The sequence below is a fragment of the Bufo gargarizans genome, chromosome 1 (assembly GCF_014858855.1).
Source record: "Bufo gargarizans isolate SCDJY-AF-19 chromosome 1, ASM1485885v1, whole genome shotgun sequence".
In the NCBI taxonomy this organism is placed as follows: Eukaryota; Metazoa; Chordata; class Amphibia; order Anura; family Bufonidae; genus Bufo; species Bufo gargarizans.
This window is the reverse complement of record NC_058080.1, coordinates 138,992,459-139,004,048: the sequence shown is the minus strand read 5'-3', so window position 1 is coordinate 139,004,048 and position 11,590 is coordinate 138,992,459.

Here is an 11,590-nt window from a genome sequence, read left to right as displayed (position 1 = left end):
AGAACTACAACTCCCAGCATGCAAAGACTGCCTACAGCTTTCAGCCTACAGCAGGACATGGTGGGAGTTGTAGTTTTGCAACAGCTGGAGGGCCGCAGGTTGCCTATCACTGGGCTAGGTCATCAGTATCTGATCGGTGGGGGTCTGACACCAGGGACCCCCACCAATCAGCTGTTTGAGCTGTGAGCACCGTGCTCAGTATCATAATCCTGTTCAAACATGAACTGCGTGCAAACAGACATCCCCTCCCCAGTGTCTTAATGAAATATTAGGGAGAAAAGAGACACCTGTGATGGGATTATCTCCTGAGTGTATCATAGGGTGATCTACTCCTCTACACCGGAGTCAGCTACTTCTTAATCCCATCACTAACACAATAGAACAAAGGGACAAATAAACTAACACATTCATTGGGAGTCTCACTGCAGAGTTAACCCTTTTTGTGTTGCTGGATTCACACCCTGCGCCTTTAATGGGCAATAGGAAAGATGTGGCCTATAATCTCCACACATAAATCAGGGTTAATAGTTCTGAGGGGGTTTGAGGGGGGTCTCCATAGTTCTGGGTCCATAGTCCGTAGGAAGCAGGCTAGCCCTCAGGCTTCTCCAGCAGCCCCAGTAATGGTTCAGTCCATCACATGTATCTATGACACTGGCTGACCTGTTACATGTGCGCTCGGCAGCTGAAGACATCTGTGTTGGTCCCATGTTCATATGTGCCTGCATTGCTGAGAAAAATGATGTTTTAGTATGTGTAAATAAGTCTCTAGGAGCAACGGGGGCTTAGCTATTACATCTAGAGGCTCTGCTCTCTCTGCAACTGCCGCTCCCTCTCCACTTTTATTGGCAGGGCAGACATGATGATGTTTTCACCACCTGGCCCCGTCAAAGTGCAGGGTGCGGCAGTTGCAGAGAGAGCTGAGCCTCTAGGTATAATGGTAACTCCCCCGTTGCTCCTAGAGGCTCATTTGCATATACCAAAACTTTTTTTCAGCAATACGGGCACATATGAACATGGGACCAACACAGACGCCTTCAGCTGCCAAGTGCACATGTAACAGGTCAGCCAGTGTCATAGCTACAAATCTGCTGACGCTGCGCTTTAAGGATAATCTTTCCGCATTAGAGAAATCAATCATGAGCTGCCAACATTTTTTATTTGAACGTGACCTTTAGGATTACCAATTGGGGCAGGTTTATACATGGAGAAGATTCAGATTGGAGGGTGATACTCTAAAATCTATCCTGTGAAAGCAGCAGGGAAATAATATGCAGAACAGTGGAGGTGCCAATGGACAGGGAGAAGCAAAAAAGTACTACAGTAATGAATCTTCCTAACTACATTCTTACTATCAGATTTCTCTCCTAAAGGTCTGAGCTTTGCCCGGTGAATGACTTTAACCCATTCAGCACCATACAAGCAGAGACGTAGCTGGTGCTGATTGGGCCCTACAGCAAATATTTGTACGTCACACACACACACACATACATAAATTTTAAAAAGTCACAAAAAAGTCATATGAGTGGGGTACTCATATGGCTTTTTTGTGACTTTTTTAAATGTATTTTACTTTTTTAGCATGACTTGTTTTTTTTTAACATTTAGGCCCCTTTCACACAGGCGAGTATTCCGCGTGGGTGCAATGCGTGAGGTGAACGCATTGCACCCGCATTGAATCCGGACCTATTCACTTCAATGGGGATGTTCAGATAACATGATTATAAGGGAAAATAATAGCATTCTTAGTACAGAATGCTTACTAAAATGTGGTTCGCCTCATCGCCTCATTGTGTTGTTCTCGCAGCCGGCATCATATTTTTTCTTCTTTCAGGACCTGCCAAAGGACCTTTGATGATGTAATAACGCTCACCATGTGGTGAGCGTGGTGACGTCAGCGCAGGTCCTGCTGAATGAAGATCAAAGGATCTTCTATCTTCATTCAGCAGGACCTGCGCTGACTTCTCTGCACTCACCACATGGTGAGCACGATTACATCATCAAAGGTCCTTTGGCAGGTCCTGAAAGAAGAAAGAAGATGATGCCGGCTGCGCGAACAACACAATGAGGCGATGAGGCGAACCACATTTTAGTAAGCATTCTGTACTAAGAATGCTATTATTTTCCCATATAATCATGTTATGAGGGATGTGGCGAAACCAACCTCGCCACTGGGTTTTGGAGGGGCCTGGCTACTAGCCTCTTGCCCCAGGATTATGGGCCCTCTCATCAGCCAGGCCTCCGTTGTTCACAAAGGACTTGGACTAACTTGAACATTTTTAAGGCAAACGCAACTGCACAAAAAAGCCAACACAAGGAGAGCTGGGCGCCATTATTGGCGAGGTGGACGCACCGAGAAAGACAAGGTCACAGGTATGGCGGAGAACTTAGTCTGGAATTTATCTTCCAAGAACTTAGTCCAGCACGGATGAATTTGTTGAAAAAAGGTTTATCCTTTAGCCCCACGGGAGGTTTTGACACTTTCACTCTGGATATGAATTTACAGCGATTTTATCGCAACATACGCCTGAAAGCTAATTTCTCGAATGAACAGAATGTCTCTCAATTTAGTGATTTACCTATGACTGATAAACTTAATGCTAAACAATTTAACTTGAAAACCAAAAGTACTTTCATGCCGCCAAAATCGTATCACCCAGTTAAGACTTTTGTTAATTTGGTTCAACAGGATGTGGATAGATTGTTGCATCAGTGTAAACAGGGAGAGTCTCATTTACCACAACTTGACCGTAGAGGAAAAACATGCTGAAGACCATTTATTAGATGATAAATCCCCAGCTGACAAGGGGGGAGCCCTAGTTGTTTTAGACCGGGAATATTATATATCTGAAATCCTTGGACAACCGAGAGATGCCAATACATACCAGATACTAGAGGCTGACCCCGTCTATTGTATTAATGAAATGCTTCAGATTATTGTGAATACAGCTAAAGATAATGGAGTCATTGATGCCAAGTCAAGCGAATTTTTGATTATTCATTATCCTATGACCCCTGTATTTTATATGTTTTATACGTGCAGAAATCCATTACTCAACCCCATGGTCGCCCAATTGTGGCATCTACTGACTCTATTCTCTCCCCTCCAGCAATCTTTCTTGAGAAAGTCCTCACACCACCATGGATTAAAAAAATCACCTTCCTATCTACGCGATACTGGGCATTTTCTACATGAAATCAAGACCCTTCACTTGGATAAAGACTGCTCACTGTCTACTTTTGATGTGTGCAGCCTTTATACCAGGCATCCTCAACCTGCGGCCCTCCAGCTGTTGTAAAACTACAACTCCCACAATGCCCTGCTGTAGGCTGATACCTGTAGGCCAGGGATGCCCAACCTGTGGCCCTCCAGCTGTTGCAAAACTACAACTCTCATTATGACTGAACAACCTAAAGTTATTAGGGCCTGCTGGGAATTCTAGTTTTGCAACAGCTGGCGGGCCACAGGTTGAGCATCCCTGCTGTAGGCTGTTCGGGCATGCTGGGAGTTGCAGTTTTGCAACAGCTGGAGGGCCGCAGTTTGAGGATGCCTGCTTTATACGTCCATTACACATGATAAAGGTATCAATGCAGTCAAAAACCTTTTGGCATCCGGTATATTCAAGGAGACAGAAAAATATATTTTTCTTTCACTTTTTCTTTTCCAGGATTCTTTCTAGCAACAGCGCTGCAGGACCGCGAGGGGAGCAAATTTATCTACTCCAATCAATTATATTTACAGCGTTGTATTTTTTTTGTACAGCTTTATCGACGACATTTTTTGTGTGTGGCGTGGTGACGTTCGGTCCCTCACTCAATTTGCAGCATACCTCAACTCTATTTGGACTGAGCTACAGTTCACCTTGCATTGTGATGTCCCCCCAAAAAATCTCTTTCTTGGACACTTGGGTTATAAAAGGGGAGGATGGTCGAGTACATACTGATTTATTTACAAAAAGTACGGACCGCAACAGTTTACTTACCTTTACTAGTAACCATCCATCCTCCACCAAGAAGTCTCTCCCCCATTCCCAATATCAAAGAGTTAAATGTATTGTTAGTGACACAGAGACTTGTGTGATGAGACTTGATGAAATGACTACAAAATTTAAAGAGAGAGTTTATCCCACATATTTACAACAGGAGCAGAGGAATAGGGTTGAGACTGCACAGGAAAGCAGATCACTAAAAGAACCGCGTATCCCATTAGTAGTTAAATACCATCCTTGGACTCAAAAGATAAGAGCAGTGGTCGATAAACACTGGCATGTTATTTCTAGATCATATCCACAGATAGTGGAATTCCAACAGCCACCTACTGTATGATGTGTTATAAAAGAGCTGATAATACAGGGAGTGCAGAATTATTAGGGAAGTTGTATTTTTGAGGATTAATTTTATTATTGAACAACAACCATGTTCTCAATGAACCCAAAAAACTCATTAATATCAAAGCTGAATATTTTTGGAAGTAGTTTTTAGTTTGTTTTTAGTTTTAGCTATTTTAGGGGGATATCTGTGTGTGCAGGTGACTATTACTGTACATAATTATTAGGCAACTTAACAAAAAACAAATATATACCCATTTCAATTATTTATTTTTACCAGTGAAACCAATATAACATCTCAACATTCACAAATATACATTTCCGACATTCAAAAACAAAACAAAAACAAATCAGTGACCAATATAGCCACCTTTCTTTGCAAGGACACTCAAAAGCCTGCCATCCATGGATTCTGTCAGTGTTTTGATCTGTTCACCATCAACATTGCGTGCAGCAGCAACCAGAGCCTCCCAGACACTGTTCAGAGAGGTGTACTGTTTTCCCTCCTTGTAAATCTCACATTTGATGATGGACCACAGGTTCTCAATGGGGTTCAGATCAGGTGAACAAGGAGGCCATGTCATTAGATTTTCTTCTTTTATACCCTTTCTTGCCAGCCACGTTGTGGAGTACTTGGACGCGTGTGATGGAGCATTGTCCTGCATGAAAATCATGTTTTTCTTACCTTGCAGACTTCTTCCTGTACCACTGCTTGAAGAAGGTGTCTTCCAGAAACTGGCAGTAGGACTGGGAGTTGAGCTTGACTCCATCCTCAACCCAAAAAGGCCCCACAAGCTCATCTTTGATGATACCAGCCCAAACCAGTACTCCACCTCCACCTTGCTGGCATCTGAGTCGGACTGGTGCTCTCTGCCCTTTACCAATCCAGCCACGGGCCCATCCATCTGGCCCATCAAGACTCACTCTCATTTCATCAGTCCATAAAACCTTAGAAAAATCAGTCTTGAGATATTTCTTGGCCCAGTCTTGACGTTTCAGCTTGTGTGTCTTGTTCAGTGGTGGTCGTCTTTCAGCCTTTCTTACCTTGGCCATGTCTCTGAGTATTGCACACCTTGTGCTTTTGGGCACTCCAGTGATGTTGCAGCTCTGAAATATGGCCAAACTGGTGGCAAGTGGCATCTTGGCAGCTGCACGCTTGACTTTTCTCAGTTCATGGGCAGTTATTTTGTGCCTTGGTTTTTCCACACGCTTCTTGCGACCCTGTTGACTATTTTGAATGAAACGCTTGATTGTTCGATGATCACGCTTCAGAAGCTTTGCAATTTTAAGAGTGCTGCATCCCTCTGCAAGATATCTCACTATTTTTGACTTTTCTGAGCCTGTCAAGTCCTTCTTTTGACCCATTTTGCCAAAGGAAAGGAAGTTGCCTAATAATTATGCACACCTGATATAGGGTGTTGATGTCATTAGACCACACCCTTTCTCATTACAGAGATGCACATCACCTAATATGCTTAATTGGTAGTAGGCTTTCGAGCCTATACAGCTTGGAGTAAGACAACATGCATAAAGAGGATGATGTGGTCAAAATACTCATTTGCCTAATAATTCTGCACGTAGTGTATTAAGGACAGAATTGTCAGGGCTGACTAGGGTTGTCACCTTTTCTTCAAGCCAAACCCGAACACTTTAGCACCTCGCGGCAATTTTTTGGTAAAGTATACACTATGCACATATTTTGTAATTAAAGCAGATAGCCACATTCCCATCACGTTTGTCACCCAGTACAGTGGCGAATATAGGGAAATATGCAAAATCATTCAAAAACATCTACCAGTCCTCCGCTTTGATGAGAAGTGGTCAGAAATAATAGCTAGAGGCATTAGATGTGCTGCAAAAAAAGCTCGCACATTAGGCAGTCTCATCAGTCCCAGTTTATATAAAGAGAAAATTTATGTGACACCGACCTGGCTTTCAACGAAGGGGAGCTATAAGTGCGGGCATAGTAGGTGCATTTGTTGTGATTATTTTCAAGTGAGCCAGTTTTTTCATTCTATGGCTAATGGCAACATTTTTTGTATCAATAGCTACTTGAATTGCAACAAAAATGCAATCTACTAAGGCTACTTTCACACTTGCGGCAGTGTGATCCGGCAGGCAGTTCTGTCGTCGGAACTGGCCGCCGGATCCGCCGATCTGCCGCTGCCTGAAAGCATTTGTGAGACGGATCCGGATGCGGATCCGTCTCACAAATGCATTGCAAGGACGGATCCGTCTCTCCGCTTGTCATGCGGACCGACGGATCCGTCTTGTACATTTTTCTCATTTTTACCGATCTGCGCATGCGCATGCCGGAACTACGGATCCGGCATTCCGGTATTCTGAATGCCGGATCCGGCGCTAATACGGCGTTCAGGCATGTCTTCAGTTTTTTCCGCCGGAGAGAAAACCGTAGCATGCTACGGTTTTCTCTTTTGCCTGATCAGTCAAAACGACTGAACTGAAGACATCCTGATGCAAACTGAACGGATTACTCTCCATTCAGAATGCATGGGGATACAACTGATCAGTTCTTTTCCGGTATAGAGCCCCTGTGACGGAACTCTATGCCGGAAAAGAAAAACGCTAGTGTGAAAGTACCCTTAGTGACCTGCCAGGTGGGCAAGTTGCAATATGTAGGTTGTACTTCTAACCAAATAAAATCGCAAATCCGTAAGCATATATCAGATATTCCCCATTATAGAAATCGCAAAGTATCTGCAGTTAGTGAATATTTCGCAGTTGTACATGGTGGTGAAGTGACCCATTTGAGAGCTCAAGGTATAGAAAGGGTCTACATTCCAGCTAGAGGTGGCGACCTGAGGAGAAAGCTGCTTAACCCCTTAAGGACACAGCCTTATTACACCTTAGGACCAGGCCATTTTTTGCAAATCTGACCAGAGTCACTTTAAGTGCTGATAACTTTAAAACGCTTTGACTTATCCAGGCCGTTATTGTTTTTTCGTCAGATATTGTTCTTCATGACACTGGTAAAATAAAGTCAAAAAAATAAATTTTTTTGCACCAAAAAATACCTAATTTAACAGAAATTTGGAAAATTTTTAACATTTCAAAGTTTCAGTTTCTCTACTTCTGTAATACATAATAATACCCCCCAAAATGACTTAACATTCCCCATATGTCTACTTCATGTTTGAATTATTTTGGGAATGATATTTTATTTTTTGGGGAAGTTATAAGGCTTAGAAGTTTAGAAGCAAATCTTGAAATTTTTCAGAAATTTACAAAAACTAAATTTTTAGGGACCAGTTCAGGTCTGAAGTCACTTTGCGAGGCTTACATAATAGAAACCACCCAAAAATGACCCCATCTAAGAAACAACACCCCTCAAGGTATTCAACACTGATTTTACATACGTTGTTAACCCTTTAGGTGTTGCACAAGAGTTATTGGCAAATGGGGAGGAAATTTGAGAAAATGTCATTTTTTGGCCTTATTTTCCATTTTAACCCATTTTTTCCACTAACAAAGCAAGGGTTAACAGCCAAACAAGACTGTATCTTTATTGCCCTGACTCTGCCGTTTACAGAAACACCCAATATGTGGCCGTAAACTACTGTACGGCCACACAGCGGGGCGTAGAGTGAAAGGTGCGCCGTATGGTTTTTGGAGGGCTGATTTTTATGGACTGGTTTATTTACACCATGTCCCATTTGAAGCCCCCTGATGCACCCCTAGAGTAGAAACTCCATAAAAGTGCCCCCATCTAAGAAACTACCCCCCTCAAGGTATTCAAAACTGATTTTACATACGTCGTTAACCCTTTAGGTGTTGCACAAGAGTTATTGGCAAATGGGGATGAAATTTGAGAATTTCATTTTTTTGTCAAATTTTTCATTTTAACCCATTTTTTCCACTAACAAAGCAAGGGTTAACAGCCAAACAAGACTGTATCTTTATTGCCCTGACTCTGCCGTTTACAGTAACACCCAATATGTGGCCGTAAACTACTAGGTTTTGGCACCCTTTTTTTTTTTTTTTTTTTTTTTTTTTTTTTAACCGTGTTAATCTGGGGGGTTAGGTCATGGGATATTTTTATAGAGGAGATTCTTACGGAAGCGGCAATACCTAATAAGTCTTTTTTGATACAAATTTTTTTGGGGGGTATCTCTAAAGTCTGTGTCATTTTTTATTTATTTTTATCCAATTATCTTATGTGGGGGCAAATTTTTTGCGGGATGAGCGGACGGTTTTATTGGCACTATTTTGGGGCTATATGACTTTTTGATCGCTTGCTATTGAACTTTTTGTTATGTAAGGTGACAAAAAAAATCTTTTTTTGCACCTTTTTTTTTTGACCGTGTTAATCTGGGGGGTTGGGTCATGGGGTATTTTTATAGAGGAGATTCTTACGGACGCGGCGATACCTAATAAGTCTACTTTTTTTATAATTATTTATGTTTTAGACTATATTACCCTTTTTGATACCAAACATTTTTGGGGGTATCTCTAAAGTCTAAGAGTCATTTTTTTATTTTTTTATTTTATCCGATTATCTTATGTGGGGGCTCATTTTTTGCGGGATGAGACGACGGTTTTATTGGCACTATTTTGGGGGCTATATGACTTTTTGATCGCTTGCTATTAAACTTTTTATTATGTAAAGTGACAAAAAAAATACTTTTTTTGCACCTTTTTTTTCTTTTTCTGGACCGTGTTAATCTGGGGGATTAGGTCATGGGGCATTTTTATAGAGGAGATTATTACCGGCAATACCTAATATGTCTACTTTTAATAAATTATTTTAGTTTTTTTCGGTGTCTCAAGTCTGAGAACCAGTTTTTTTATCCGATGTCAGTGCTAAATTGGGATATAAATTTAGTACTCCATGGAAGTGTGATACTCCCTGAAGCAACCGTCAATGCAGAGGCCCGGATGATCGGGGCACGTGTCGCACTGAGTAGTCATGTCCTTCCTCCTGCGACACACTCTGCACTTTTTTGGGGTTCGTCCCTTCTTTCCAGTATGGCGGACCACACCTGGAAAGTGTTGGCCTGGGGGGGCAAGTGGCAGCACCCCTGGGGGGTCTAGGGTCACACAGCTGTGCTGTGGACCCCAGACACCCTAACTGGGGTGATGCAATCAAAGTTCACAGACTAACTTTCCCTTTTTTTTCTCTGCCTAACCCAAACTTTCCCTATGCTGTCCCTATGTACCTGATGGGGTGCTGGGGGCAGTGATCGGGTCCTGGGGGCACAGATCGGGGTGCTGGCAGCGATGGCGGACACACGTGCAGGCAGCTCCTCTCTCCTCCGGCCCTGGAACACAAAAGGAGGAAGAGAGGAGCGCCTGTCTCTTTTGAAACTGCCGCCGGACCGCCCACAGACCAATCAGAAAGCGATCCTGAGTGGTGATGTCACCATCACCACTCAGGATTGCTGGATGGTGATTGGTGGTGTGAAATCACACCACCATCACCATCCTGTTCCGGGTTATCGGGTCTTCAGAGACCCGAATAACCTGGAAACGCAGAAAACCGCAGATCTGAATTGACCTGCGGTTTTCTGCGATCGCATACATGGGGGGGTCACCAGACCCCCCCGGCGCATTTGCCCCAAGTGCCTGCTCAATGATTTGAGCAGGCACGGGGTTCCGATCACCGCCCGCCGCGCGGCGGTGATCGAAAATACACAGGGCGTACATGTACGCCCTGTGTCCTTAAGTACCAGGGCACAAGGGCGTATCTGTACGCCCTGTGTCCTTAAGGGGTTAATAGAGAGGCTTATTGGATGTTTTTACTTGCCACGCGCTATCCTGAAGGTCTGAACAAGAGACATGATCTCATATTACAATATTAATTTCACGTTTGCCTGCCACTGATGTCTTTTATACATTGTCATTTTTATGCATTGTTATTGTGTTTTCTATATATTTCATGTGTATTTTTCCTCCCTCCCCTTTTCTCATGGTTGGCACATGTTCTGAGTCAGACTAATCAGGTCATGTGACTCAAAGATTGGGGTGTCAGGTGTGGACTAGCCTTTTTAAACTGAGTTTTGTCAGGTTTTTGTCATGATGAAGGACCCTGATTTACTTGCGGTCTGAAACGCGTTACTGTAACCTGTGATGTCTTGTATTGGATTTCAAACGCACAATAAAGATTCCACCTTTTGCATCTTGGAAGCTGGATTTTTCTTGGTTATGAATAGTCACAGCAATCAAGTCCGGAGGTTGCCATCCGTGCTCAAGGCAGGTGGACGGTGGGCGAGAGCTGCTTTACCTTCCTTGTTTCATATTCCTATTATCATATCTTAATCCGAGCATAAGCGCCTGTTGCCAATGCCCTTAGTTGCTTCCGCGGATGCGCCATGACGTCACACGTTCTGTGACGTCACGCGCACATGCGCGATGGCGTCAGATGCACGGCGACACACGCCGAGCGCTTTATTTCTAGCTCCTAGGACGCGGTCCACTTTTAATAAGCCATCCAGCGCACCAGACGTCCTCTTCATCCAGGTATGCTTTATACAGATTAGCCCTACTCTCCTGCTCTGGCACTCTTCTGTTCCCCCATATTCGGTTGAGTTCAGCGACTTAAAGGACAGAATACAAATGTCCTGGAACTCACTTTGAGCAATGTATTGATAATATACCTCAGTGGCTTACTACTAGCATGTGAATATGGATTTATTTATACATATACACATAGATATAGTGTATACTTTTCCTAGGACTGACCTATTATATTAACATAGACACATAACTCTTCTCTACAGGTCCCGATTCTATACAATAGGAATCCTCTGACCTCTGTGCCACTCTGCAATTTATCTCTGTTTTCTATAACGGCCTCCCTTAGGTATATGATGTGCAATCACCTCTGAGCTTAACGAGTTACCTCTGCATATGAGTTTTTCTAATTTCCTGTTTTGCTGCATGTCTTTATCATATCAATGTATTCTGATGTATATCTCTATTATCCAGGATTTTGTACAACCATATATGCAATCATGCTGATACATGTACTACAATTGTTGTTTTACTTTAGGCCGTGAACAAGGTCTCGGGATGAGACCGAAACGTTGGCCTTAGTCTATTTATTCATTTTCCTGGATGGATAATAAAGAAGCACAATTTATCTACTTACCCGAGTGCCGCGGTTTTATACATCACACGTTTTATACCGATCAGACTTTTCAGAAAACCGTAGCATGTTGTATTTTTACCTCCGGCCAAAAATCCGGAACACTTTGACTGAACGCTGGATCCGGCATTTTTCCCATTGACTTGCATTAATGGAGTGA